Below are 8,054 nucleotides of genomic sequence, written 5' to 3' on the forward strand. Positions count from 1 at the left end.
ATCTCATGATCTCGTGATCCACCTGCCTCGGCCTCCCAAAGTGCTGGGATTACAGGCGTGAGCCACCGCGCTCGGCCTCTATTCTCTACTTCTATGAATTCAGCTTGTTTAGGTTCCAAGTACAAGTGAGATCATATGGTATTTGTCTTTCTGTGCCTGGTTCATTTCACGTAACATAATATTTTCTAGTTTCATCCATGTTGTCACAAATGGCAGTATTTCCTTCTTTTCTAAGGCTAATTAATAATCCTTATTAATTATGTATATATGCCACATTTTTTGTATGTTATGTATATATGCCACATTTTTTCTTTATTCATTAATCTGTTGATGGACACATAGGTTGTATCTCTATTTTTGCTATTGTGAATAATGCTGCAATGAGCATGGGTGTGCTCATATCTGTTTAATATACTGATTTCAATTCCTTTAGGTATTGTCTTAGTCTTTTTAGTGCTGCTATAACAGAATACCACAGACTGAGTAATTTATAACGAATAGAAATTTATTTCTTACAGTTCTGGAGGCTGGAAAGTCTAAGACCAAAGTGCCAGCATCTGATGAGGGCCTTCTTGCTGCATTATCCCATGTGGAAAAGCAAAAAAAAGGAGAAAGGGAGTGGGAAAGGGAGAGGAGGAAAGAGGGAGTGGGAAAGGGTGATGGGGAGAGAGGGAGTGAGAAAGGGAGAAGGGGAGAGAAGGAGCGAGAGAGGGACGGGGAGAGAGGGAGCGAGAAAGGGAGAGAGGGAGTGAGAAAGGGAGTGGGGAGAGAGGGAGCAGGAAAGGGAGAGTGGGAGAGAGGGAGCAAGAAAGGGAGAGAGGGAGCAAGAAAGGGAGAGGGAGTGAGAAAGGGAGGGGGGAGAGAGGGAGCAGGAAAGGGAGAGGGGGAGAGAGGTAGTAGGAAAGAGAGGGAGAGAGAGAGAGAGAAGAGAACTGAACTTATTATTCTCACTCCCAAGGTGACAAACCCATTCCTGAAAAAAAAAAAAAAAAAAAAGCAGCATTAGGCTATTCATCAAGGTTCTATCTTCCAACATTGTCACATTAAGGATCAAATTTTCAACAGAAAAACTTTGGGGGAACACATTCGCATCATATCATCTGCCTCTGGTCCCTCAAATTCATGTCCTTCTCATGTGCAAACTACGTTCATTCTATTCCAATAGCCCCCAAAGTCTTAACTCATTCTAGCAGGAACTCTAAAATCCAAAGTCTCCTTTAAAATCAGATATAAATGAGACTCAAAACATGATTCATTCTGAGACAAGTTCTCCTCCATCTGTGAGACTGAAATAAAAATGTATCCACTTCTAAAATACAATGGTGGGACAGGCTAGACATTTCCATTTCAAAAGGGATAAATAAGTGAAAAGAAAGGGGAAACTGGTTCCAAGTAAGTCCTAAAGCCAACAAGACAAACAGCATGAAATCTTCAGACTCCAGAATAATCTTTGTATTACCTCTTTGTAATAACTCTTTGTATTACCTCTGGGCACACTGGAGCAAGGGTTTGGTCCCCAAAGACTTGGATAGCCCTGCCCCCCATGGCTTTGCTGGGCTCAGCCCATGAAGCAGCTCTTATGGGGAGGCTCATCCCTGCAGCTCTCCCAGACTGGAATTTCAAGCTGGTAGCTTTACAGCTCTGTGGTTTCAGGGGTGGTCCCATCCCCACCACTTTACTAAGCCTAGTAAGGACTCCGAAGTGGCTTCAACCTTACAGCTCTGCTGGGAATTGCCCTAGTGGGAACTCTGTGGTGGCACCCCTCCTGCAGCAGGATTTTGCCTAAGCCCCCAGGCTGCCTGATACATTCTTTAAAATCCAGGTGGCTGCCATGGCCCAATAGCCCACACACTCTGCGGGCCTGTAGAATTAGCACTATGTGGATGCTGCCAAGGTTTATTGCTTGCACTCTCCAGAGTAGCAGTCCAAGCTGCACCTAGTCCCACTTAAGCCATGGCTGGGGTGACTGAGGGGTGCTCTGCCAGAATGTGGGGAGCAGAGATGAGACATGAGGTGGCACAGGGCAACAAACGCTGAGGTCTCAAGAGTGCCTCTCTGAAAACCTTGCCCCAAGGCCTTGCTCTGGGCCTATGATCAGAGGTGCAGCCTCAAAGATCTCTGAAATGCTTCCTGGCTTATTCTCCCATTGTCTTGATGAATAACAACAGCCTCTCTTTTCTATACCAATTTTTTTCTTAGTCCATTTTGTGTTACTATAACAGACTATCACAGGTTAGGTAATTTATAATAAATAGAAATTTATTTCTCATAGTTCTGGAGGCTGGGAAGTCCAAGATCAAAGTGCCAGTATCTTGAGAGAGACACACATACGGAGAAATAGCAAACTATGCACCCAACGGGGGCTAATATCCAGAATTTACAAAGGATTCAAATAACTAAAAAAATCCATTAAAAATAGGGAAAGGACATGAATAAACATTTTTCAAAAGAAGACATACAGATGACCAATGAGCATATGAAGAATGCTCAACATCACTAATAACCAGAGAAATACAAATTAAAACCACAACAAGATACTATTTTACATCAGTCAGATTGGCTATTACTAAAAAGTCAAAAAATAACAGATGCCAGAGAAGATGTGGAGAAAAGAAAGGCTAATACACTGTGGATGGGAATGTGAATTAGTACAACCTCTATGGAAAATAGTATGACGATTTCTCAAAGAACTAAACGTAGAACTACCATTTGATCCAGCAATCCCACTATTGGGTATCTATCCCTAAGGGAAATAAATCATTATATCACAAGGACACCTGCACTCATATGTTTATAATGACGCTATTCACCATAGCAAAGATATGGAATCAACCTAAGTGTCCATCAGTGGATGACTAGATAAGAAAAACATGGCATATATATGCAATGGGATACAATGCAACCATAAAAAATGAAATCATTTCTTTTGCAGCAATGTAGATGGAACTGGAGGTCATTATCTTAAATGAAACAACTCAGACACAGAAAGACAAACACTGCATATTTTCATTTATAAGTGGGAGCTAAACAATGTGTACGCATGGATGCAAGAGTGTGGAATGTTAGACAATGGATACTTCCAAGGTTGCAAGCTGTGGGAGGAGATTGTATGATGAGAAACTACTTAGTGGGTACAATGTACATTATTCAAGCGATGGATACCCTAAAAGCTTTGAATTCACCACTAACTACACAATCTATCCATGTAACAAAATGACACTTGTAGCCCATAAAATTATACAAACTGAAAAAAAAACCTTTTTAATGATATAGAATTTCAAAGTTATTTTCTTTAATCTCTTTATTAATATAATTTTCTTCTGTTTTATATAATTTCTTCTGAGAAGTTGATTTTTAGCAGTGTCATTGTTCATTTGAAGGTAATATGCCATTTTCCTTTGACTGCTTTAAATGCTGTTGTTTTGTTTTGTTTTTGACTTTCAGAAGTTCAACTATGAGGCACCTCTGTGTGATTTTCTTTTAGTTTAAATTTATTCTTCTACAGATTTGTAGATTTCTGAATCTGTAGCATAATGTCTTTCATCATTTTGGGAAAAGTTTGGTCATTTTATGTATTACTTCTGTCATAATTCTCTATCGCCTGTGCTGGGACTACAATTGCACATATACTAGGACTTTTCACTATGTCTCACATTTTTCTCAAGTTGGTTTTTAAAATTTTTAAACTATTTTTTAGTTTGGTTTAATCTGGACATTTTCTATTGACTAGTCTTGTAGTTTGCTATCCTTTTCTTCTGCTGCAATAAATCTGTAATTTTGTTTCTAAAAATTAGTTGTTGCCCTTTGCATTTGATTACATTTTAATAATTTTTTGTAGATTTGATTTGACATTTTAGTAGAGTCCAATGTTGTGGTGACATTTTCTATCTTTTCATTTATTTTCCTGAGCATTGAATTAGTTATTTTAAAGTCTCCTCTGACAACTTCAGTATCTTAATCACCTAATATTGATGAAAAATAGATCACCACATATTTTTACTGACTTTTTTTCTCTTGGGTTTGCTAATCCTGTCTTATTTCTTGACATTCCTATGTGTTATAGAAGATTGAATAATAAAAAATATTAGAGATATTTGGAGGCATTGGCTGCTGTTTTACTCTTCCAGAGAGAATTTATTTTGCTTTCTCACAGGCAGTTAAAGTACAGGAAGCTGGACTGGAATTAATTCAGTTTTGTGAGATCCACTCTGTTTCCAACTTATTTTCACTCCTATGATACTGTTCTTTCTGACATTTGCCAGAAATCTTAGATGTTGATCAGGGCCCCTTCTCCGTAGAGAGCTCTGGACTCCATTTTTTTTTTCCTATCTTTATTATTTTTCCAAGATCTCTGCTCATCTTTCCAGAGAACTGGACACTGCTTTGTGCTTGGCATCTCTTCCTCAAGCTTCTGTGCTGCTCAACAGATAGCACATTCCTTCAAGGGAAACATGAATCAAGGTATTGGACTCCCCAGCTCTGTTTTGTTTCTCTCTGGATTAATTTTTCTTCAAGTCCAACCTGCATGGATATCCCTGAACTCCAAGTTCTGCCTTCCGAGCCTCCCCAAAATCTCATCTCAGGTTTCTGTTAGCAAACTCTTTCTGCTTTTCTTTTCTTTTTTTTCCTCCTGCTTAAAAAATAGCAAATGTCTCCAGTGAAAAAGTGCTGCAGAGTATAATGTTCACCTAAATGAGTTTATTTTCGCTCTGAAATTCTGTGTCTCATGTCCTGTCTCCTCTGGTCTGTCATTCATTCCTTCAAATAGATGTTTTTATGCTTTAGTCTAAATTTTCTAATGGTTCATTATGGGAGTATTGGTCAATATCAGCTATTCCACCAATACTGAAAGCAGGAATTTTTGTTTTTGTTGTTCTTGTATTTTCCGTTCTTAAATTTCCATTTGGTTCTTTTTTATATGGTTTTTTTTTCTGAGAATGTTTGTGGTTTTTTTTATCATTTCAAGAGGGTTCATAGTTGCTTTTTGAGGTATTTTTAAAAAAATTATAGATGCTTTAAAATCTGGTCAGATCATTCCAATATCTGTGCTGTGTTGATGTTGTGTCTGTTGATTGGTTTTTCTCATTAAACTTGACATTGTTCTGGTTCTTGGCAAGATAAGTTACTTTTTATTGTATTTAGATCATGTTACTCATTAATACCAGGCTGGCATGGCAGTCAGGCCCCTCTCACACACAAAGCCTCCACAGACACCTATCATCCAAGAGGGAGCACCATGTAGTTGCTACTGGGTTGTGGTGGTAACGTCTGCTGACATAGTCCTGGTTTCAGCTGCTGTAAATGACAGGGTGGGGGAGGGCACTTTTTTTTCTCTGGAGTGTTTCTGGTGTCACCCAAAAGGTTATGCCCTGCATAGGCACTCCCTTCCAGGTCCTTTGGCTAAAGAACATAGGCTTATTTTGTTTTGTTTTGTTGGTTGGTTTTTGTTTGTTTTGTTTTGCTTTTTGGGGTTGTGCACTTACCATTCTTTCTAGCTTGTGAAATTTTCCAGTGTCCAGGCTAGGATATTTAGGAGGCAGAAAACATCCTGCCAGTTTATTTCTTGAGTATAACATCTCTAAGAAGGATGCCTTCTTTTCTTCACATTTCAGAATCTTCTTATGTTTGTTTTACATATTTTGTCCCGGGTTTTTAGGTGTTATTAGGTGAGAGGTATAGGGTGAAATGTGTCTCCTACCTTTAGATATAGGATGACATGGAAATCTTCATTATAATTTTTTAACATTTATTTTCCATTTAAACATTGTTTTATAAACTTTTAGCCCTCTAGCATCATGTAGAATGAAATTTTTACAATGATCTTGCTCCTGGGTGGAAAGGAGCAGTCAGGACAGAGCATTATACAAATCACTTAGATTCTGGCCCCTCAGCTCATATGCAGAGGGTAGAATCCTGGAGACCTGCATTCTTTTTTTTTTCTTTGTAAAATGAGGCTGACTGTCCTTATTTTTCTCAATATAAGATCTTTTTTTTACTAGAGTAAATTTTTAAAATTCCTATAATTCTAATAAAAGTTTTAAAATTGTTCCAGATTCCCAAATCCAGGCATAAAAAATATATTTTATCTTGGTATATTTCATTACATTATTTTCAAATTACTTAATATTTTTAAAATTTTAATTTCTAATCTCTTGAAACTTCTTCATTAGCAATTAAACATGTATACATCTTTTATGAAAATTAAACAATAACAGCGTATTTCCAGACTTTGTTTTTTTCTTTGGCTACCATCTAGCTCCTATTTCACTTGCTGGCCAGTTTCTCAAAATATTTAAGTTTCCACTTTATCTTGTGTCACTTCACAAGCTGTTGCTGTCTGGATGTTCTGCAAACCCCTGAATCTTAGCTCCACAGGGTCACCGATTACCTCCCTTCTCCTAAATGTGGTGGACACTTTCTAGCCTGTACCTTGCTTGAACTCTGCTTTTGATTACTGTTTGACATTTCCTACTCCTTTCAGTTTTTTACTTTAAGTAAAACAGACAATCAACTTTATTTTTTCCAAGATGACTTTTTAATTTTTTTAATCAGAAATACAAATTCATGTAAAACATTCACACGATACTTAAGAGAAACTCAAATCTGCTTTCCCAGTGTACCATTCCAGAGAAGGGCACAATTAGGTTTCTGCTTATAATTTCATTAGATAAAAACTTTATATTTGACATGGTACTATTTTGGTACACTTAAAAATGTTCTTCTAACTCATGGTAATTTTTTTTATTGCCCTTTGGCCATCCCCCTTCAGATGATGTGAGCCCATGTCTTCAGAGAATAAAAGAATTTAAAAAATCATTCCTCAGTTTTCTGAGTTTCAAAATAGCTATTGAAACACATGTTAAAATAATAGTTTTAAGAAAAAAGGATTCAAGTTATGAATTTAGTCTATTTGAGTTATGTCCTCAGTGTTTTTTAATCTCACAAAATGATGCTCTCATCTGTACAGCTGTGTAATCCAGAAATCTGGAAGTCATTGAAGCTCCTCACTCACTCTCATCCTCACATCCCATTAATTACAGAGTGCTACCAGTTGTATTTCCTAAATATCACTAAATTATTCTAGTTTTCTTTCATCTTTACTGCCATCACCCTAAACTATTAGAATCTATTGTCGGGATTTCATTCTATAGTAGATATTATTCTTGTAAATCTCCATCCAAAGCTTATGTATCTGGCTCACCTCAAAACTATTTCCATATTTGCAGCTAGAATGATGCTTTCGGAGTGCAAATGTTATTGTATTTTAAAACTTTTTAAACTCTTCAGAAATTTTCTATTGCTTTAAGAATGGAATTTTAAAAATCCCAATCATGGCTTACAAAGCCCTGCATGTTATGCCCCGATTTTCACTCTCCAGCCTCATTATTCATTCTCTATTACCTTACTCTCAGCTATAGTCATACTGGTTTCTCACTTCTTCCTGATATGGTCTGGACCTATTCACACACACTGAATTGACTTCCTGCAATTTCCTCAAAGTGCATTCTCAGATCATTTATCTTTTCTGATTTTTATTACATATTCTAATTTTTCTGGTATATTTTTAAAATTTCCAAATCATTTTATTATCTTGATACTTTCTAGAACTGATTTTCTTCTTTTTTAAAAAATCGGTCTCCTTAGAGACTGTCAAAAATTACCAATGTCAACTATATTGCAAGTCATCATGACAGGGGTTTTGGGAAAAGTTTTCAATGAGCAATAATTGCATCTCAGACCTCAGTGGCTGTGATACTGCCACTGTGCAAAGCTAGAACTGATTTTCTATAATTTTCAAATATAAAATTGTATTATTCTTAAGTAACATTACCTACTTTACAATATTTATTCTGTCTGATTTCTTCCTTCTTAATTATATTGTTTAATACTTTCAGAACAATATTCAGTAATAATGGAAAGAGCAGGCATCTCTCCTAATTTTCTAATGTGTATGCAACCATCATTCTCTCTCTCTCACACACAAACACACATACACGGAGACACATACATACACACAGAGAGAGAGAGAGAGAAGAGTTAACATGGCAAACATG

At 36.9% G+C, this 8,054-nt stretch overlaps 1 non-coding gene across 1 annotated transcript; it reads right to left on the reverse strand.

Moving 5' to 3' along the window:
• Window positions 1-7,635: 7,635 nt before the first annotated feature.
• Window positions 7,636-7,773, reverse strand: LOC112209557 (U4 spliceosomal RNA). Its single transcript, XR_002944396.1, has one exon. It is a non-coding gene; the product is annotated as a U4 spliceosomal RNA (small nuclear RNA).
• Window positions 7,774-8,054: the final 281 nt, after the last annotated feature.

The sequence above is a fragment of the Pan troglodytes genome, chromosome 5 (assembly GCF_028858775.2).
Source record: "Pan troglodytes isolate AG18354 chromosome 5, NHGRI_mPanTro3-v2.0_pri, whole genome shotgun sequence".
Lineage (NCBI taxonomy): Eukaryota > Metazoa > Chordata > Mammalia > Primates > Hominidae > Pan > Pan troglodytes.